A 22,928-nucleotide genomic window follows, 5' to 3' on the forward strand; every position below is an offset into this window, starting at 1 on the left:
ACTCTTGGCATCCTCACTGTCTCCTCACTGATAAGACTGATTTATCTTATTGATAAATTCTGTAGAAAGAACTGATCTTGCCGGGCTCTGTGGCTTCTGGGTCCCTCTTATGCAGCTCACAGGTGTTCAAGACACAGGTGTGATCTTCCATTTAAGTAGCTCTGGACTAAATCCCAGTTGTTAAGGTTTATCCTACTCTACTTAGAGTGGAGGAATAATTACATCCATTTTTGGGGCAATTTAGGGAGCCCAACTGAAGTCATGGTCCTCAATCAGTTTTATCCATATATTAAGCACTATAGTAGGGATTGGACCTTATGTCAATTTTTTCATTGGCTCTAAATTCAAGTGGAAGATAGGGTGGCAATAATTGGTGTTCCCAAATCTAAATGAATAAATAATAATATCTTATTTTCTACATGAATTAACTGAAACTTGCGAGAGTTAGATGGTTTTTTTTTTCCCCCATGTTTGCACTATTAGTAAATGACACAACTTGGATTTGAATCTAGTTGACTGTTTTTTTTAAACTTTTCAGTACTTCATACCACAGTGTCTCAACAGAGTGGGAATGGTGAAACTTTACTCTTTGCAAATGAGTTTTGGGTAAACTGATTAGCTGTCACCTAGCAGACAAGTCGGTTTGGGTGTTCTGTCATTCAATGGGCTGAGTATAGGAATCGAAGGAAATAATTTCAACTCTTTGTGGCATCTAAAAAAACCTTATGAGTTTGGCTGTGAATTACACACAACAAGGCATCTCTGTGTAATGTCTGTAGAGTCTTTCCAGTCCATACATCCACCTTTGGTCAGTTCTTCCATTTGAATGTCGAGGGTCATCTGAATTCAATAAAGAGCGCATGAAAATGGTGGATCTGCTTTTTGCCACTGGTGGTTAATGCTGGATGTTTATAGTTGAAAAGTATTTCTCTTAGAATTAAACTTTAGTCTCCTAGAATTAAGTTTCAGAGTAATTTATTAGAGTATGTTATGGTATCATACAATTCATTAGAATATCTTTAATGAAGAGTGTAGTTAAAGTGGAAAGAACATGCATGCTATAGGCAAAGAGCTCAGGTTGTACCTGGATGGCGATAGTTAAGATATTTGACTTCTCTGACCTTTAGCTTCTTCATTCAGAAAATGGGGGTCAGTGCTCCCCATGTTATTACTTAAAATGTTTTGCTATAGTTTAGGTATTGGATATACATGTGGCAGAACAGCTATTTTGTTGTGGAAATTTCAAGCTCAATTTTTATACTTGCCTGCTTTTAAGCCATCTCTGCTGTGTTGAAATTTTTAAGTGACTGTCTCTTCAGGGGTGAATCCGTAATGGTACACTCAGGAGTGAATTGCAAACCCAGAAGACAAGCTGTTTGGTTATACGAGATGACAGTGTTTTCCAGAAGCCACTGGGGAATTGTCATGGTGGGAAGGCAGCTTGGTGGAAGGGTTAAGGGTAGGGCAGCTAGGGCCAAGTTTGAAGCTGCCTTGGCAAGTTACTGTCTCTTTGACCTTGCACAAGTGTCTGTTCTCTCTCTTTCTCAGATTCCTTGTCTATAAAATAAGGATAATATTATCACCCTCCTTATTAGGTTGTTGCAAGGATTAAATAAATTAGTAGGTGTAAAGCAGATATATTAGCGCTTGGCACATAGTAGGCACTATATAATTGTTAGGGATGATGACAATGAGGAGGAGGAGATGATGGAATATTTCTATCATTTGGTTACAGGTTTTTTTGTTTTTGTGGTTTTTTTTTTTTTAAGATTTTATTTGTTTATTTGACAGAAAGCACCAGCAGGCAGAGGAAGAGGGAGAAGCAGGCTCCCTGCAGAGCAGGGAGCCTGATGTGTGCTTTGATCCCAGAACCCTGGGATCATGACCTGAGCTGAAGGCAGACTCTTAACTGACTGAGCCACCCAGGTGCCCTTAGGGTTTTTTCCTTTCATATATGCTTCAAACGTTCAGCTAGTTTTCTTGTCAAAAGAGTAGATCATGTGAGAGGCAAGTAAAATAAGAGAAACCTGCGTGACTTTTTAGAGACATCCTTGATTTTTGGTGGGTGGGATCTGAAAGTGAACAAAGAAAAGAGCTGTACTAGCTGTGAGGAGAGGCCTGTCCAACTGACGCGAAAGTGTGGCCACAAACGACTGGTTCAGAAATAGGTTTGCTTGTGGAGCTGGCATATTTGTGACAGCTTTAATATTAGTTGAGAAACCCTACTAGCAGAGGGATGAAGGGTCTTTGTTTGTTATAGCTCTCTCTATCCCAAAGAGAAGAGCTGGAAAATGAGGCAAAAAGGCTTAAAGGCTTCCCTTCATTTCCGAGGGGTTCAGTTTCTTACTCAGCTTTAAGGTCTTGGGTCTTGTGCAGTGCGTGGCCTTGAGACCCAAAAGGAAACCAAAGTCAGCCCTGCTTGTGGAATTAGGCAGCTCAGAGCAGGGGGTGACTCTGCACAGCTAACAACCCTCTCTGAGTAAGTGCTCCCAGGAGCCTTACAGAACCACAAATCCTTTCCATGAATTGGAGGCGAGTCAGAAACCTACATAGGAATTAATGAGCCAAGGCAAACTTCACAGTGGCAGGCTAAGTCAGAGGCCAGGGCAGAGGAATTGGCAGCGGAATTCAGAGAGAGAATAAAAAATTTATGGTAATCATTGGTGAATAGAAATGGAAGCGGAGAGTGTTAGACGTTACCTAACCTAATTCAACCACAATCCATGGTTGCTATAATTGTGAAGGCTTACATCAACTCAAGTCTTCGTCTGAAGACAGGTGCTTATATCACTGTAAAGTTATTTTGTCTTAAACTTGAAAGCAAATGTGAAAAATCTATGTATAGTTGTTTATGTTATTTATTAAAGATTTTCTTTTTCTTCTTATTGGGCAAGAGCTAAATTAAATAGCTGGAGGGAAAAAGTTTAAAAATCTACAAGTTCGGTTTCATGGAGAGAGAATTTGACAACTTGAAAGGATCATGTCAGGGAGCCTCCCCCCTATTTGGGGCAAATTATTCAAGATATCCTTAGGATAAGAAGAGAATAAACAGTGTGGGAGAAGCAGTGCCTGTTGAAGAAAATAATAATCTTCCTTAGATCTACTGTCTAACCTTTGTTCCTCTGGAGCTTCATCAGAATACCAAGAAGGAAAAGTTGTATGCGTTTTCTCTGCCAGTATTGTGGGCAGAATGGGTGGGGACAGCTCACTCTGCAGCCTTGCATGTGAGTCCCCTGTATGCCCGCTTGTTCGGGTTGGTTCTGCCATCGGTGTGTGTGTGTCAGGGTGAATAGAGTTATATTCCAATGTGGGGGTGCCAATAGACAGGGTCTGTGGCTGGCCCTTGACTCCACCAACCCTTCCCTTAGACAGGGTTGCCAGGTGTTCTATGTGAAGTACGAGGCAGAAAAGCTCCAGCTCTCATTTCCAAAGGGTAGTGCGTAATGGAGCCTAGAGTGAGCGAGAATGCAGGCACATAAATCACATTATGGTTTTTCTTAAAGATTTTATTTATTTATTTGATAGAGACAGCAAGGGAGAGAACGCAAGAAGGGGGAGTGAGAGGGGGAGAAGCAGGCTTCCCGCCAAGCAGGGAGCCCTATGTGGGGCTCAATCCCAGGACCCTGGCTGGCATCATGACCTGAGGCGAAGGCAGACGCTTAATGACTGAGCCATCCAGGCGCCCCCATAAATCACTTTATAACAGGGTCTCTTATTTTCACGTCCAACTCAAGCATAGAGAGTTAGCAGCTACATAGCAACAGACACCAGAGAAGGAAAGATTTTTTCAGTATCTAATGCTGGGACAACTAATCAAATATTTGGGCAAGAAGTAAATTATCTAAGTAATAAGTAAACCAAAAATTACTTTCATGTAAATTAAGTAATAACTATTAATTGAGTGCCATGCTGTGTTTTCAGTATATTATTTAATATTCATGACAGCTTTTCAAGATAGGTATCATAACAACTTAAGAAATGGGGACATCTTAGAAAGAGTCACTCAGTGGATAGGGGCTAGGATTCCACACAGACCATCTCAGTGAAGAGTAAATGTACTATACACAACAATGGCCTTCCCTTAATGAGGCACACAGAACAGTGGGGTATGAAGCTGTCAGATGTTTATCCACTTGTGACTGGAAAGGATTTTTGTAAGCATAGTCACTGAAGAAACATGAAAGAAAAGATGGACACCAGAAAACCAAACATTAAAAAACAAAATGTAAAATCTTCTGTAATTCCAAATGTAAAGCAAATTTGGCAACCTGGGAAAAATATTTGGATTATGCAAAGACAGACAAACCATTATAAGCTCTAATATGTTCAATACTTTTTAAAAATCCACAATGAAAATATCTCAGAAAAAATGGACAAGAGTCAATAAAGGACAATTCAGAAAAGAAATGCAAATGGGCAGTATATGTGAGAACATGATCAAACCCAGTGAGTTACAATTTCTCCCCTTTGGATTGGTAATTTGAGAAAGGTACAGTTTAACAGGTATTTTCATTTGCTATTTATAGGTTGGTAATTTTTTTTTAAGTTAGTTTATTTATTTATTTGAGAGAGAGTGAGTGAAAGAGAGAGAGCATCAGGATGGGGAGCAGCAGAGGCAGAGGGAGAAGCAGACTCCCAACCAAGCAGGTAGCCTGATGCAAGGCTAGATCCCAGGACTCAATCCCAGGAGTCCGGGATCCTGACCTGAGCCAAAGTCAGACATTTAACCAACTGAGCCACCCAGGCACTCTAGGTTGGTAAATATTTTAAAAAGCCTTTCTGGAAAGCCACTTAGATATTGGGGGAAAGCATGAAAGAGTTAAAATGGTTTAAATTTTGGATTCCACTTCTGGGAATGTCTGTTTTCCTCCATGGAAATAGAATCATGTATGAAGTAGAGTGTCAGACAACTAAATTTTAGTGCACAATCCAGTTTTTTATATTTGTGATGTCATTGGACAAATTATTTAATCATTCTAACAGTTTTTCGCCTGTAAAATGGAAATGATGGTAAGTTTCTGGGAAGATTCTATGGCACAGTGCACTTTAAAGACTTACCTGGTACATGGCAATTATACACTCTAGTAATATTTTTTGTTTATAGTATTGATGTTATTTTAATCATAGTTTTATTTACTAGTAAAAATAGTGGAGATAAACATTTTGAAAGACAAATAACATGAGAGTAAATCTTCATAATAAATTCTAAAATGAGGCGCCTGAGTGGCTTAGTCGGTTAAGCATCCAACTCTTGATTTTGGCTCAGGTCATAATCTCAGGTCCTGAGATTGAACCCTGCCTGGGCTCCATGCTGGATGTAGAGCCTGCTTAAGATTCCCCCTCTGCTCAGCCCCCTCCCCCATACTCTCACTCTCTTTCTCCAATAAAGCAAATATGTATTTGTTTGTAATTTATACTGTACTGGAGGGAAATATACCAGACTGGTAACATTGATAATTATTGGATCCTTGCGTTTCTTTACCCTCTTCTCAATTTTCTAGCTTTTCTTAAATAGAAATCTTGCTTTGCCTAAGTATTTTTAGCAGGGGAGCAAGGTGACAAATCAGTCATACCTAGAGCATTCTGGAGCAGAGTTGATGGGATAGGGTGTGCAGCGGGAGTGGGGATTCTCTCAGAGGTGTGGGGTGAAGTTAATTCCACCAGGGCTTGGATGGCAGAAGCACACTGTGTGAAATTTGAATCTCTGGAGATCGATTCAATCTTAATGGGAGAGAAGCCAGAACTTTAGTGCATTTATTTTCCATGAAGGGCTGAAGGAGGCCAAAGGGAAAGGAAAGCAAAATCTCCAAACTCAGGATATCAAGATAGATTGTGAGTAGTCAAGAAAACAGTTTTCTGTTCTTATTGTGTACTCTGTATTCTTAGCTGTGGTGGCGGTTAGATAGTCACAGCATGAGTCCTAGTCTTCCATTCTTAGCGCATATTGGCATGTTGTGACTTATAAATGTAAAGCATCTAGGGAGCAAAACAAGAATCACACAAACACACACACACGCAAATACACACACACACTAGGATGTGGAATGTGAGGGACAGAGGGAAAGAATTGTTTGTATGAGGAGGGCGAGGTGTATTGTCCACTGGGCCAAAAGCTATAGTTAAGTGTGAATGGAAGATTCCAGTTTGGATTGTTTTCAGTTACAGATACTATGGAAATAATATAGTTTGAAATAAGTTAATGTGTTTTTCTTTTTTATACTCCCTTGGATGGGGCTGTCCTCTGATTTCCCCGGGTTTATCTATTGCCTTAGGAAGGATATAGGCAGGACAGTTAGAGCAGAAACACAAAGAGAAACAGCTTGCCTAGCCAGCCAAATGTTGACTAAAAATGAAGTTTTTTTTGGGTCCACTGTGAGACAATATGCTAGGGATTTCCTGAAAGAGGAAGGTTTTGCAGAATTACAAAAATCTTCCCTTTCCATGTCCAGAGCCCAACTGAGGAGACTTGGAGCACTAGAGCGTAGGATTCCTACAGCATAGGAAGGGATGAAGATGTGACCTGAGGAAAGGAGGTCCAGGACCAGTGGGATAAAACAGCAGAGGGATAGGGATGTTGAGGTAGATTTGCCTGCATTAGACCGGGAGCCTCGGGCCTGCGTAGAGTTTGCAAGAGACCTGGGAGTTCCCGCGGGCCTGGCGTTGGGGGTGGAGTCAGCGGTTTAGGGCGGTATTAAGAGCACGTGACCAATAGACAACCTTCGTGTCCGGAGGAGGAGCCTAGAAGCTCAGGGAGTCACCGCCTGAAGGACGCCTGTGAGGCTGTGAGTTTCACCCACACACCCGCAAGGTGCCCACGAAGCCAGGTGAGATGAAGTGGCACCTGGGCTGACGGCCAGGCAGGGGTCATTCCAGGTCCACGCTTCCGGGGCCAGCAGTGCCGGCCTCCCAGAAACAAAAGTAGACCGACTCCCTGATAGGTGGGGACTAGCGCAGCCCAAGCTAGAGACTCCTCACCGTGGGGAGTCACGGTGTCTCCCTGTACCGGTGTAGAGGGAAAGACGGGAGGGAGGAGGAGAAAATTCCCCGAGGGGTGACAAACCAGCTCTTAACAGGGATTTTGAATTTCAAATTGGCAGATGATTTACCCATTGGATTAGTGGTTCTCAACCTTGGCTGCACATTGGAATCACCTGGGAAGCTTTTAAAACTCCTTTCGGCCAAGCCCAATTAAATTAGAATCTCTGGAGGTGGGATCCTGGCATTAGTATTTTAAAGAAATCTTCATATGATTAAAAAGTGCAGCTGGATTCTAGAACTGCAGCAATGAGGAAAAGGAAACTCAGAGGAGACTTTTAAATTGGACGTTATCTTTAATTGGCAAGTTTCGTTTACTTTAGTTCCCGCCCTCTCCCCCTCCCCCACCCCCAATTACTGAAAATCTTGGATGATCCAGAGCAGCTTGAGATTATTTAAAGAAAAAAAAAATCTATATTGGAATTAAAAGTATTTTCAGCCCTGCTCCACATCATAAAAAATAAGAGCTAACACATCCCGTGCTTATATTTGCCAGGTGTTAGGTTAAGTGCTCTATACATATTAATTCTTTAATACTCATGACAACCTAGGAAGTAGGCACTACTGATACTCCTGCTTTAGATAAGGAGACAATCATGGAGAGGTTAAGTAACTTTTCCAGTTGCTCCATTAGTTAAGTGTTCGAGCAGGTATTTTGCACCCAAACAGGTTGTCTGCAAAGCCCATTCCTCACCCCGCCAGCTGCTGCCTGGCATTGCTCAAACAGTGTGGCATGTCTTCCTAGGCTCTTTCTGCTTGCCGGAAATAGCTTCTGCCCTCAATTTACAAAACTGACTTAAATTTTTCGCAACTGTTGCTGTGAAAACTGCAGCATGTACTTCTAATAACCTGCACTTCTAATAATTTTTTAAAAAGATTTATTAGTGAGAGAGCACGTGCATGTGCATGCCTGCAGGGGTGGGGCAGAGAGGGAGGCAGAAGGGGAGAAGCAGACTTCCTGCTGAGCCTGGAGCCCCATGCAGGCTTGATCCCAGAACCCCGAGATCAGGATCCTGGCCAAAACCAAGAGTCGAATGTTCAACTGAGGAGCCACCCAGGTGCCCCCTCTCATAAATTGTATATGCTTATACCAATATTTATTAAAAATTGGTCAGGGTTCTAGAAAGAACTGTCACATATCCTGTCCTGGTCATCATTTTAATTTTTGTTGGATTTTTTCCTTCTTTTAGAATATCCCTCACTACCTTTATAGGATACTCAACTCAAATGTCGCTGTCTTCTAGAAGCCTTTGCTGGTCCTGCGAAGTGCACTTCTCCTTGCTGTGTTGACTGACTCTGGTCCTCATCTCTTTCAGACACAGCCCATATTATATAACTACCTCGTATACCTCAATGCCTCTCCCCATTCTTCTACTAAGTTCTTGTGATAAGCTAATCCTAGTTTACCTTTTTTGGTCGAGAACCATTTTATTTATCTTTGTATCTTTAGAATTATTAACACGTCTTCTTCATGTTCAAAATCATATTTTAATAAAACATCATGAAAATAGTCATGATTGAATCTAATATATAGAAGGAAATCATTCCCCCTTAAAACAATAACTACTATAAATATAGAATAAAATGAGTTTCAAATGAGGTATATTGAATGGAAGCCCCTAACTAAATAAGAAAAGTATAAGTGAATAAGCAAAAATGCATGTTTTTACTTTTCCTTTCTGGAATAACTTGAGATATCTTCAGTTACTTAAAATTGTGCATCTTTCAATAACATGCTTACAACTATTTGTCTTACATTTCCTTATGGGGAAGTTTTGGTTGAGGTTTTTTGTCCTCCCATATTCTCCTGACATGTTCTCCTTTCAGATTTCACAGGCAGTATTGCAGAACATTACTAGACAAAAACATATTTAAAAAGATTTAGTGGTGGAGCGCCTGGGTGGCTCAGTGGGTTAAAGCCTCTGCCTTCGGCTCAGGTCATGATCTTAGGGTCCTGGGATGGAGCCCCGTATCGGGCTTTCTGCTCTTCAGGGAGCCTGCTTCCCCCTTTCTCCCCCTCTGCCTGCCTCTCTGCCTACTTGCGATCTCTGTCTGTCAAATAAATAAATAAAATCTTTAAAAAAAAAAAAGACTTAGTGGTAACCAAAGATATTTTGTTTTTCAAAATTTAAAGGGTCGTGTCTTTAACTGAACTGACATTGTAATTGCTACGGCATATAGATTGTTGGACTTGTGTCTGTGAAAATTTTGAGTTTTTCTTAGGGCACAAATATTATTATGATTTCTAAATAGCCTTTTCCCAAGTTGTGGGATCCAGGTCTTCCTTTTTTGATTTTATATTTTCTGGATAGATGCACCATAAAGATGTAAAAAGATACATCTTTTCCTTTTCTCTTACTTTGTGACCATTGAAATTAGTGCTAAAATGTATTAGGTTTAATGATAATTCCTCTGGCTTGTGTTTTTTTCAGTGGATAAATTGGCTGGGAAATAATACATTTCAAATGTAATATCTATATGAACTGACAGGTATTTGGTAAAAAAGCCAGGCCAATAGCCTGAAGGTCAAATTTTTCCTTATAACTTATGGTACAAACCAAGAATAAGTTATTTTAAATTCTGTAAACCACTGTATCACTTTAAATATTTTTAATCTTCCTCTGAATTCTTTTTGTACTATTGATGTGCCTTTCAGAGATAACTATGCTAAAAAAAAAAGTTTGAGAAGTATTTGCCAACTCTCTGAGGAGAGCAAGGGCTCAATGGTATATTTTGAATTCTAGTTCAATTACTTTATGATAAGGGATTTTCTTTATTCACAAATGAGTGCTGCTGGTGGAAGGTACAGTTCAATTGTTTATATACTAACATGCAGCAGTTATGATGAAACAAAACTCATTCTACAACTCTGTTGTAACTATGGCAACCAGAATTAAATGAATTCTATTAGAAATACAAAAAGCCACCCCAGTAGGACAGAGTAAATATTATCTCTTATTGATTTATGAAGGTTCCAGATGATCAAAAGTGGTTCATATATTTCTGTCATGAAACACATTTGTTAGGGGTTCTTTTTATTGATAGAGCCATTGTCTATTTAAATAATGTCAGCCAGATGTCATTAAATTTTACATCTTTTTCCCATCACTTTTGCCTTAATTACAAGAAGCTATCAGCCTTTCCATTGTCATCTGTATTTTATTAGGGTAACAAGGTAGATGCTTGACTTAAGGACCATTTCTGATTATGTTTGTCTAAAATCTGGCTCGACCAAAGATTGTTCGTATAAGTGGGTTACACATTTATTTTGAGGGAGAATTAGTTGATTTGGGTATTTTATTTCACTTGCATTTGGTCAAAATATAGAACTCTCTTGGCTGCTTGTGCCTGGTGCTTGCAGTGGGATTTGTTGGAAAAGGGAAATTAAACTTTTAGTAATTTGTTCTGTAAGTAGACTAATTTAAAATTCAATCCAAGTAATAATGTGAGGCTAAAATGGAACCGCGTTATATGGCAAGATTAGAGTTTTTGTGTCCCAGAGGGTTTGGCGTGCAGGTGTCACTGGGGTTCTGCATGCAAAATGCCAGCACGTCCTGTACCCACTTCTGCCTTTTCCCTAAAATCAACTTGACACTCTGAGTCTTGATTTAAATGAAAAGGTCACTGGCTCTTTTTTTCCTCCGAAATACTGACAACAGTCAAAGGAATGGAGCGTCTGCCAACCAAGACGAAGGAGACAAGACAAAGACTAGGCGTTGGTCCCAAGACTTTTGGAGTTCTGTGTTCCATCATACACATCTTCCTGCCATTGTTCCTGGTCACTTTATGCCTCTGTAAAAATGCTGTTGTGTTGAGTTAGGAAATATGTTTTCTCGAAGGAAAGTGCTCAGTCATAGAAACAAAGCAGAACGTTATGAGAGAGATTTAAAACCTTAAGACATTTAAATAATTTCCTAGTCTTGTCTTCTCTTAACCTCTAAGAACAATGATTTGTACTGTTGAACTCTGAGGTGTGTTCTGTATCTTAATAGTTGGGGTTTATTTCGCTTGTATGATCCATCTTATTTAGGACTAGCTTTTTCCTGTTATTATAGATATTACAATTCCTGAAATAAGCTACAATCAACTGAAGCATTTACCAAAGAAAACAAATACTTGGAGAACCACAGACTTTCCTTACTCCAGTCCTGATGCAAGACTTCTCTAAAGTTTTTAGCGGGGCCTCAGTCCATTATGTCAAGGTCGTCTCCTAAATGCCACCGCAGTCTGATCCTTTCTACCTGCACTTCTAAGGATCTTGGGACTCCAAAGTTTTATAGGCATTTTTATTACACTTCACAGCACTCCCATGTCAGGCTGACATTCTGCTTCGAATCACAACATATGAGAATTGGAGGGGATTTCAGAGATCACCTCATCTAAGCTGTTCATTTTACAGATAAGAAATTGAGGCTCAGAGAGGTGAAGTGAATTGCCCAAGGTCACACAGCTCATTAATAGCACAGCTGGAGTAAGACCTGTGGTCATCTAACTCTTAATCCAGAGCTCTTTCTATTAAACCTCACAACCTCCTGTTTTCTCCTATGTCCAGAGGAAGGCACTTCCAGATCTTCCTTCCTTTGGCATATGAGCCTACAAACAGAAGGAAAGATTACCATTCCCAAACTAGTGCTCCATCCATTACTGCCCATTACATATCTTCTCACTTCTAAAAGTTAAAAAAAAAAAAAAAAGTAGTCTGAACATTTTGCTTTTATATTCATTATCTACTCTGTGCCTGTTAGTTGTTCTCGTGTTTTGGTAATGCTTTTACTGATTAACTTGGTCTCTGCAATATAAAATGGTGAAATGCATTATCCTGGGTAAATGTGATGTTATTAATGTGTTTTATTCTAGTTATGGGTCATTATTTCCGATAGATGTAATCGTCCCAGCACTGAGACCTAGCAGGTGGTCTCACTAGAAGTTATAACAGTTTTCTTAATGGTCTGGTAAGAATGTCATTTGCAGGGCAGCAAGGGCAAAGAGAAATTGGTCCCAGAGCTAGCCTGCTTCTGCACTCATTCCCAAGCTTGAGCAAGCAAAAGTAAATACATATTTTCTTACTGATCAGTTGGGTATTTTTTTCCTGCCTATTCATTTTCAGTAAAAGTGATGAGGACCCATGTATATTTATTACAATTTACAGCCTTCCCACTGCCCCCCACACACTGATAATATTGCAAATGACCTGGCAGTGCTTTGCTTTTCTGAATCTTAGAGGAAACAAGCCTTTTTGCCTCCCGAGAAGAACCAGCACCCAATCAAGCAATGACTTATGATTAAATCCAGTTTACCAGGCAAAAGAGAGACCACTGGGAAGCAGAAATCAAGAGACAATGTTTCCATTAGAGGTATCTTCCTCTTGAGAGAATGCATGGTATCATTATGATCAGACAACTATAAATCGTGTATTTAAGTGTTAACACCTTCATCTACCTATGAGGCTTCCACACCAGGAATTATTGTAAAATTAAGATGACGGTGTATATGATCATCTTCAATTTTTCTTTGCACAGGGCATGATCACAGTTGAATGAGTCAGTGCATAATCACAATCATCCATGCTCAAATGAAATGAACTGTCCACTTTGAGGAAGGGGTCTAGTGATGGTAAGTGTATTTCTGGTCTATTTCAGATGCTCTCTCATGCGTGCTTGTGTGTGTTTGTACATGTGTGTATGCTGGAAACGGAGAGAGGGCAAGAGGCACACGGACGCATGGAGAGACACAGAGTCTGTCCATGGGTGTATGTCCGGAGCACTTGTTAATTTAAATAGTTTAGCTTCTATAAAGTACCAGGTTAGTAATTTATATACTTTGAGGACTCATCATTGCTGTGATTGAATTTTGTTCATTTCAAGAAGAATGTGTGTTTCTCCTTCCACATTTTAATTCCTTTGAAATCAAGAGTATCTTCCAGCTGATGGTGCACAGGGCAGTTTTGCTTGGCTGTCATTGCCTGTACCTGGGTGAATTTAGTGGCATGACCGGAAAAGTGCAGCCCGTTGGTATGTCAGTCAACATATCATTGAAGGACTGATTGAAGAGGGAGTATGGGGTTGTTAGTTTGAAGCCTTTCCAAGAAAGCGCCAATATGAAATCTTCAAGAATGACTACAACTAGCTTAGAAAGAAATCCTGGAGACAATAGGGGAGCACTGTTTTAAGAACTTCTGCATACCGCACTCTTGTCTGAGCAAAGACCTGGTTCAGAAGAGCCAATTTCTGCACACAAAGAACTTTTCGCAAGTACCTAAGCCAATTTATTTCATTTACGCTTTCCCTTTTCGTGTATGAACAAGAATGCAATGAGAAAAGAAAAAGCTATGTCTACTTAAGTTTTAAAAGGCCTTTTTCAATGAATTTAAAATAAAAATCCTATAGGACGGGAAAAGAGATTAATTGGTAATGTTTTTCTTGAACTGAATAATAGTGTATCTTAAAGTCAGTGGCATTTTAGGTTCAATAAAATATGACATTTAGTCATCATGTCATAGAACTAAATATATCTAATGCCAAGAGGCTTGGGGAACTAGTCTAGCTTCTCCAATTTTGTATTTGAGGGAGTAAGGCTCAAAGAAACAAAATGAGTTACCAATAATTACATAGCTCTCAAGTGTATGACCGTGACAAGCCAGACTTTAGAAGTCACCATTGATGGCCATTGTGAACAAGGCTTATTTAGTGGTTATAACATGACATCATTTTTGTCTTCATAGTGAGGCTTCTTCTTTCTCAGTATGTAAGAATACTGTGTGATCTAACAACGTAAAGTGATAAAGTATTCTTATATTTGAGAGACTCCCAGGAGGCATAAAAATATGATGTATCCAACAACATATTTTAAGTTCTTTAGGGGATGGCGATAGTTCTTAGTATTTCAGGAAATACTATTTCTGGGAGGAAAAAAAGGATAATATTCTTTTAATATCTAGAGAATTCCAGATAAACAACAGAAGCAAAACTCAGAGCCCCTGAGAGTAAAATAATGTAATTTAACTTCATTTCCACACTGCTCTCTGGTATTTATGAATATTACTATGGACATTCCCATCACTTTTCACCTTTGTCATACATCAGAATTCCTCATGCATTTTCCCCTTTAATTTATTATTGTTATTATTATTATTATTATTATTTTTAAAGACTTTATTTTAGAGTGAGAGAGAGAGAGCGTGAGTGGGGTGAAGGACAGAGCGAGAAGCAGACTCCCCACTGAGCAGAAAGCCTGATGTGGGGCTTGATCCCAGGACTCTGGGATCATGACCTGAGCCAAAGGCAGACGCTTAACCGACTGAGCCACCCAGGTGCCCCTGCATTTCCCCTTTTTAATACTTATTTTAATATTTAGCAATAACAATGCACTATATGTAAATAGTTCTGAAATAAATAGTTCTGAGGCTTAGAATGAAAAGTAGCAGTCTCTTCTCCTTTACTTTGAACTCTAGTTATACTCCCTAGAGACAAACATTGAATTCTTTCGCCTTTCCCTTGGCATTTCTAAATGATATCTATCAAGCAATAGAGGAAGACATGACTTCTTTCTTGTGCAACTATGTTTCTTAAACAGCTTTATTGAGGTGTAATTGACCTGCAATAAATTGTACAAATTTTAAATGTCCAAATCCATAAGTCTTGGCAGATACACTGACTTATAAAACCATCACCACAAGCAAGATAGTGCTTACCTTATTCCCACTCAATTTCTTTGTGTCCCCTTGTATAATTCCACCATGCTACCTCTCCCTGCAACTCCCCCTGACTGCTCTGTTTGCTTTCTATTGCTATAAATCACCTAGCATTTTCTAAAATTTACACAAATGGAATCATATTGTAGGTACTTCTTTTTTCCTGGTTTCTTTCACAGATCATAATTATTTTGAGATTCATCTGTGCTTTTTTGCAAGTATGCATAGTTTATTCCTTTTTATTGCTGATTAGTATTCCGTTTATAGATACACGGTAGCTTGTTAATTTATTTACCTGTTGATGGATGTTTGGGTTGTTTCTAGTTTTTGGCTGTCATGAACAAAGCCGTTAATAGTTGTGTGAAAGTCTTTCCATGAAAATATGTTTTCATTTCTCTTGCATAAATATCTACAAGTGGAATGATTTGGTCACGTGATGGTAGTATGTTTAATTTTTAAAGAAACTGCTGAATTGCGTTTCAGAGTGGTTGCACTATTTTATTTTATTTATTTATTTTTAAAGAATTTATTTATTTATTTGACAAACAGAGATCACAAGTAGGCAGAGAGGCAGGAAGGGAAGCAGGCTCCCTGCCGAGCAGAGAGCCCGATGCGATGCGGGGCTTGATCCCAGATGACCTGAGCCTAAAGCAGAGGCTTTAAACCCCTGAGCCACCCAGGCACTCCAAGGTTGCACTATTTTACAATGCATCTCCAGTGTATGAGTGTTCCAACCATTCCATATTTTGCTTTAATCATAGATATTCTAATAGATATGTAGATGTATTTAATTAGGATTTTGATTTCCTTTTATCTAGTTGCTAATATGAAACAGAATAAATACTATGATAAGAGTGAGACACTCTGGCTACAGAATTTGGGGGGGGTAGAGATAAATAATATCTTAGTGCAATTAAGTATTATTAGTGTATTATTAGTGTATATTTTAAAAAAAACTTAAAAATACAACAAAATACCCACAATGAGCAAAGTATCAAAATCCCTAAATAAAGATTGTATTAACATTGATTTTTCCTTTTGCTTTGGATTCCAGTCTGACTTGGCACTGCCCTGATGTCAGGGACTTTTTTCATGTACTTATTTATTATCTGTATATTCACCTTATGAAGTATCTATTTAAATCTTTTGCTCTAATTTTTCTTGTAAGATTGTTTTTGTTACTGAGTTTGAGAATACTAGGCCTTCCTTATGTATGTGTTTGCAGTATTTTCTCCTCGTCTGTGGTTTGTTTTTTTCTTAACAGTGATTTCAAAGAGAGGGATTTCTTAATTTAATGAAAATCAAATGATTGATTTTGTCATTTAACTTTATGGATTGTGCTTTTGGTGTTGAAAGAAAACTTTGCTTAATCAAAGATCTCAAAGATTTCCTGTTGGAAATTTTATAGCTTTAGGTTTTACAGTAAGGTATGTGATGCATTTTGAGGGTCAATTTTTGTCTGGATCAAAGCTTTTTTTTTTTTCTTTTTTCTTTTCTTTTTTATTTTTTTCCAAAACCTATGACTATCCAATTGTTCCAGCACCATTTGTTGAAAAGACTATCCATTCTTTACTGAATTACCTTTGTGAATTGCCTTTGAAAATCTGCTCTTTCACAGAATTTTGTTATTCTCCTTAAAAGATGTTTTGGCTATTTTAGTCCTTTATCATTCCATGTGAATTTTAGAATCAGCTTGTCAATTTCTACAGAAAAGTCTGCTCAGTTTTGACTGAAATTACATAAACTCTATAGATCAACTGACAAAAAATGATAATCATAACAATAGTGAATCCTCTGATCCATGAACATGATTTATCTCTCGATTATAAAGCCATTCTTAAATTTCTCTAAGGAATGTTTTGCAGTTTTTAGTGTATAGATTTTATATATCTTTTGTCAGATTTATCGCTAAAAATTTAATAATGCTCACTGTTGTAAATGTGTTTTTTTAAAGTAACTGCAACTTCTGGTTGTTCCTAGAACATAGAAATGCGATTGAATTCTGTATTTTGATCTTGTATTCTATGATCTTGCTGGACTAATTTATTAGTTCTAGTACCTTTGTGTTAGAGTCCATATAATTTTTTCCATAGACGGTCATGTTGTCTTTATATTTATTTATTTATGTGAGAAAGAGAGGGAGAGAGAAAGAGAGTGCACCCACGTGCATATGAGAGTGGGAGGGGAGGAGCAGGGGGGATGGCATGGGCAGAGAGAGAGAGAGAATCCCAAGCAGGCTCTATGCCCAGTGTGCAGCCCATTGCAAGGCTCCATCTCACAATCCTGAGATCATGACCTGAGCCAAAATCAAGAGTGGGACACTTAATTGATTGAGCAACCCAGGCAACCCTGGTCATGTTGTCTTTAAATAAAGAACATTTTCTTGTGTCCTATCTATTTTTAAATTTCTTTTGAAAGATTACCAGTATGAAACAAAATAAAGATTACAAGTATGAAATAAAAAAAGAACACTTTACTTCTTCCTTTCCAATATGGATTTTTAAAAATTTCTTTTACTTGCTTCCTTGTCCTGGCTAGAATCTTCAGTACAGTGTTGAATAGCAGTGGCCTAGTGAACATTCTTGGCTTATTAAAGTTCTGAGAGGGAAATTATTCATACTTTCACCACTAAGTATGCTGCTAGTTGTAGTTTTGTGGGAATTCCTCTGTCCCCTTCTGTTTCTAGTTTGCTAAGAAGTTTAAATTAGGCATGCCTATTGGATTTTTTCAATTTTTTTGTATTTGATCATATTCTTTTTCATTTTTAATTTTATGTGGTCAGTTACATTGATTGCTTTTCTATTCCTGGGATAAAATCCACTTGGTTATGATGTGCTACATTTTCTATATATTGTTGATTAGATTTCCTAAAGTTTTAGAATAATTTTTGCATTTATATGCATGAAAATTATAGTTCTGTAGTTTTCTTTTAACATCTTTGTCCAGTTTGGGTACCAGAATATGCTAGCCTCATAGAATGATTTGGGAATTGTTCCCTCTTCCTTTACTTTTCTAGAAATTTGAATAAAATTGTATTACTATTATTTCTTAAAGGTTAACTAGAATTCACTAGGGAGGCTATATGGGCATGGAGTTTTCTGTGGGACCTTTTAACTTCAAATTCAATCTTTAAAAAGTGAGACAGGACTATTCAGGTTTTCTATTTCTCTTTTAGTTAGCTTTAGTACTTTGTGTCCTTGAAGTTGTTTTTATATTTCATATGCAGTGTAACATTGCTTTATTTATTTATTTATTTACTTAAGTTGGGCATGGAGTCCAACATGGGGCTTGAACTCACAACCATGAGATCAAGACCTGAGCTGAGATCAAGAGTCAGATGCTTAACCAACTGAGCCATCCAGGCAGCACATAGTTTTCTTGAAATGCTTTTAGAATATACAGCGTTGCTACTTCTTTCACTTTTCACATGGGTAATTTATACCTTCTATCCTTCGTTTCTGGCCATTATGTTTAGGTATATATCAATTTTATGGTTCTTCTCAAAAAAGGGTTTTTCTGTTTTCTATTTAATCTATTTCTTCTCTGATCTTTATTGTTTGTTTTCTTATTTTGTTTTAATTTGTTCTCTTTAGTTTTTTAAGGTGAAAATTAGGGTCATTGATTTGAGACCTTCCTACTGTTGTAATGTAGTTATTCAGTGTTACTAAATAAATGTTACTGGCATTTAGTAGTACTTTTGCTACATACCCAAGTTTTGATATGTTATGTTTTTATTTGACTTCAGTTCTAAATACTTTGTCATTTCATTTTTTACTCATTGGTTATTTAGAGAGATAATTATCTAGTTTCTAAATTTAAGGATTGGCCACATATTGATTTCTAATTTAATGCTGTTTTTATAAAGAACATGCATGATTTACACGTTTCAAATTACTTTGACTTTTTTTTCTTTTTTAAAGATTTTATTTATTTATTTGACAGAAAGAGAGATCACAAGTAGGCAGAGAGGCAGGCAGAGAGAGAGAGGGAAGCAGACTCCCCGTTCAGCAGAGAGCCTGATGTGGGGCTCGACCCCAGGACCCTAAGATCATGACCTGAGCTGAAGGCAGAGGCTTAACCCACTGAGCCACCCAGGCGCCCCTACTTTGACTTCTTTTATGGCCCACAGGTTGGTCCAGTTTAGTAAATATCCCATGTGTATTACAGAAATGGATATTCTCCTGTGGTTAGGTGGAGTTATTAGGTCAAGTTGATTGATAGTGTTTTTCAAGCATTCTTTATACTTAATGATTTTTTTGTCTATTTATTCTTTCAATAATTGAGAATGGTCTGGAAATCTCTGACCATAACTGAGGAATCTAGACTGTTTTCATCCCATGATTTTATTATTTCAATATAACATACTTACTATTCAAGGCCTGGGGAAGAGAAAGTTTGGAGAACCCAGCCACTCTTAAAACTATTGGACCAGAAATGGTCTATCTAGTTACTTACCATTGGCAAGAAATAATTACATGGCCCCAAGCAAAGGGATCTGGAGGAGGGAGAGACACATGTTGTGTTTGATAAGTAATAACCATATTTTCTACAATGAATTTTACCTAGAATGAGAGTTGAAAATATTTCCAGGCTTATTATGCCTTAGTGTATAGAAATGACTCGCTAGACCCTTCATATCATAAAGACAAGTTTTAGACTTGTCTCATGTCACAGAATGCATATCTTGGACATAACAAGGGACTTGTTTATCATTTTTAAAACATAACTGGAAGTCTAATTTCAGGAAAACTTTGGGATAGGATGGGGTCATCCTTGTCTAAAGAAATAATAGAGTAATGAACAATTTTCTGCCATTATGTGCCAGTTTGCTAGTTGTAATATGTAAATAATTTCATGTAATCTTTAAGGAAACTATTTTTTATCCTAATTTCTAAGATTATGGCACTGAAGTGTAGGGATATGAGTAATTAATACGTGGACAAATAAGTAAAAAATTAGCAGAACTATTTCTTAGATAATCATATTAATGAATATGATGAATATTAATGAATAATGAATATGATGCCAGAGTTCATTCTGTGGGTATTCTATGTTACTACTAAGATAGATCTGATCTTTCCTCCAGATTCTGTCAAGTGGATTTTGGGGAAAAAGTGTGAAAACAAGTTCAAATGGTGAGTGACAGTTGTGTTTCACTTGAAATGATAAACGATCATAATAAGAGATGACTTAGGTATCCCCATGAAATAATTATAAAGTTACATGATCCATTATAAGCATATGAAGATAGCTATCTTCAACTCTTTGGAGAACTCTCATGGAGAAAGAAATTATAGTGGTTATATATAGCCCAGCGGGAGGCCATATACAATCAGTTTTTATAGCACAACGATTGAAACACACACACGTAAATGCACATCTGTGTATTTATATACATACATATATAAATTAGGATATATGAAGTATCTGTTAAATATATACATGCATGTGAGTATATAAGCATATAAACATATTTACATGCATGTGTGTACGTATGTGTTTTCCATGCTCAGTAGATTCTTGGGTTTCTTAATCCCCAAACTGTTCTGTGGGGAAAAGAATAACTCCCTGAGGAATCAGTATCTTGGAGGTTAAGAGCTCATTCTTCCAACATCCAGTGGAGGGTGTCTTCCCAGGGGGAACCAGAATTCTGTTTTCCCAGTTGCAGGTGCAGAATGCCTCACCTGTGAAGTATGGTTATTATGTTTCTGTTACGAAGGTGAAAGACCTATAAACTCAAGAAACCTAAGGCGTAAGGGAGTTCCTAAGATCTTTCATGTAAGCGACAGAAACATAATTATCGCTCTTCAAAGGTGAGATTGGATTTATTTTTATTTCATTGTGAAAGTAGTGTGTAAAAAGAGTGAAATAATATGAGACACAAATTAACCTCACTAACATGAATGGAAAAATCAGCAGGAATGAATTAAGTGCTATTGTAAATTGAACTCGAATCTCTTTTCAGTGTTTAGAAAAGTTTTGTTTAACGTTCGTTTCATTTTTAAACAATCACCTCAAGCTTCTGGTGCTTGAAAAGTTTAAATACAGTAAGATAGCTTTTATAGCCTGGTAGACATGTCAGAACAAGGAAGTGTTAAAAATGACAGGAGAAATCTGCCTTCTTGAACATTTAGTTTTGATTTCTAAACTTTCTATCACATACATCTTTTCGAAGTATTTAATTTCTTTTTTTCCTTCTGAGTTGACGTGTTATTCTCTTCTTTTCTTCATAGCTCGTTCAGATGTTCCCCCCGTTTCTGGTCTGTGCAATTAGCACTTGCGCAAGGCCATGTTTGGTACTTTGCGATTTTTATATCCATGAATAGAATGAAAATCTGTGTCTGCTCTTTCAGGCTCTGAGAGTTTACACTTGATTTCAGGGCTTGACAGTCACCTTTTAGCAATTTTGTTTTCGAAAGGTAATGCCAAACAAAGATCAAGTCTAGAATAGAATTAGTGATAAACGCTGTATAGATTCTAAGGCAAATAAAAGCAATTTAAGGAATATTTTCTTTGGGGAGTATCAAAGATATTAATGGGATATTCATGATCTTTTAAAAAAGTCATTTACTGTGATAATTATGTGAGATAACACGAAATTTGTATTGCATTTGTTTGAATAGTATCTGTCTCCAATTTCTATCTCTGTCTGCATGTCATCTCAATTTCTGTCTCTGTTCTTGGAAAATGTGTTAGTACATAGTGCCCTTGGATGTGAATTCAAAGCAATTCAATGACTACAATCATATTAACGAATCCGGGGTAAGAATTTGACTACCTCTGCAACCTGTGTAGTACTGACATTTTCAAAGGGCTGAAGTTCATGTTCAAACTAATGGAGGTGTGAAGAAAGATGCACACATTTGTAGCCACAGGGTATGCTCTGTATTGTCGAATTGATGCTTTTTTAATTTAGTTAGGGTCATGGTCATATTTTCAGTGATACCTGGTTGCTTTTCTGTCATTAGTAAATAGGATGAAAGACAGTTGCTCAAGTGGAGGTATTTTTGTGCTGCCACTGTTTTTCAAAGAAGAAAATAATTTTCAGACCCTAAGGATTGGAAACTCCTAAAGACTGAAGCTTTCAGTGGAAACCAAAAGTAGAAAGTAAAGGTGCAGCTTCTAAGATTGATGTGGTGATTAATGGAAGTCATGCATGTCTGTATTTCGATCTATAGATTTGCAGATTGTCCAGCCATTGATGGCATGTTTAGGGAGATATGTTTAACTGATAGCTTGCTTTTTCATAAATACCGCAATTCATAGCCTTGGCCCTTGGACATACCTGTGTGAAGTAACTGACCAATGCATTATGCAGTTGAAGCTTCCTGTGTTAACCCTTTGTGCTACCTCACTCTCTGCAGCTCCCTCAGCAGGCAGCACAGTTGCTGCGAGGTCCTTACCCCTAGTGTGTCCGATACACACACCGGAATTTGTTCAGCTACCTCTTCGCCCTTCCTGCTCATGCTTGAAGCTTGATCCGGGTTTTCTCCTCTCCCAGGCAATGCCTTGCTTATTCTCCTGACCACAGGATTCTCTGTCTATTGTTGGCAACAGCTGCACACACTGTCCATACTTGTGGGAGGAAATGAGAGCAGATGACCCCCCGTTTATATAAGAGCACTATGTGCAAAGTATGAGATGTTTCCCTGACCAACCAGATTTGTGTACAACACGGATGCTCTGAAAAAAGGAAAAATTCTGTGGTTTTTTTTTTTTTTTTTGAAATTTGGGAAAACAGAGCAATCTGACATATCTCATTGCTCCTCTAAAGGGAGTATAGGCAATAAGAACTGAAGCTCTGACTGATCCCTGAGAATTGAACAAACTAATGAGAGCTAAGTCACAGAAGGATCTTGACAAGAAGCCAGGCTAAACTAGGAGTTACCATAGGAGTCCTTTCAAATTTATGGTGCCTATTTAATCAGATCAGAATTAGGGGGTTTCTGAGAAATTGCCTTGAAATATTCATTTGTAAATGGGAAGAAAACTTGGACAGAGAAATAGAGGATGGTGGCAGGATGTCTTCTGAGTATGGTTAGTCAAGGTGAGATTTCCCAGGGGAGAAATTCTCCTTTTAGTTCCTGAGTGATGACCATTTACTGATTCAGTTTCTCAAATTATGCACCTGGATTTTTGTAGTGTGATTGGGGATGTAGTCTTTTTCCTCAGTTATTTTGTTAGCCTGACAGCTCTGAGCATT

This window comes from Enhydra lutris, unplaced genomic scaffold (assembly GCF_002288905.1).
Source record: "Enhydra lutris kenyoni isolate GAN:26980312 unplaced genomic scaffold, ASM228890v2 scaffoldscaffold15, whole genome shotgun sequence".
NCBI classification, from domain to species: Eukaryota; Metazoa; Chordata; class Mammalia; order Carnivora; family Mustelidae; genus Enhydra; species Enhydra lutris.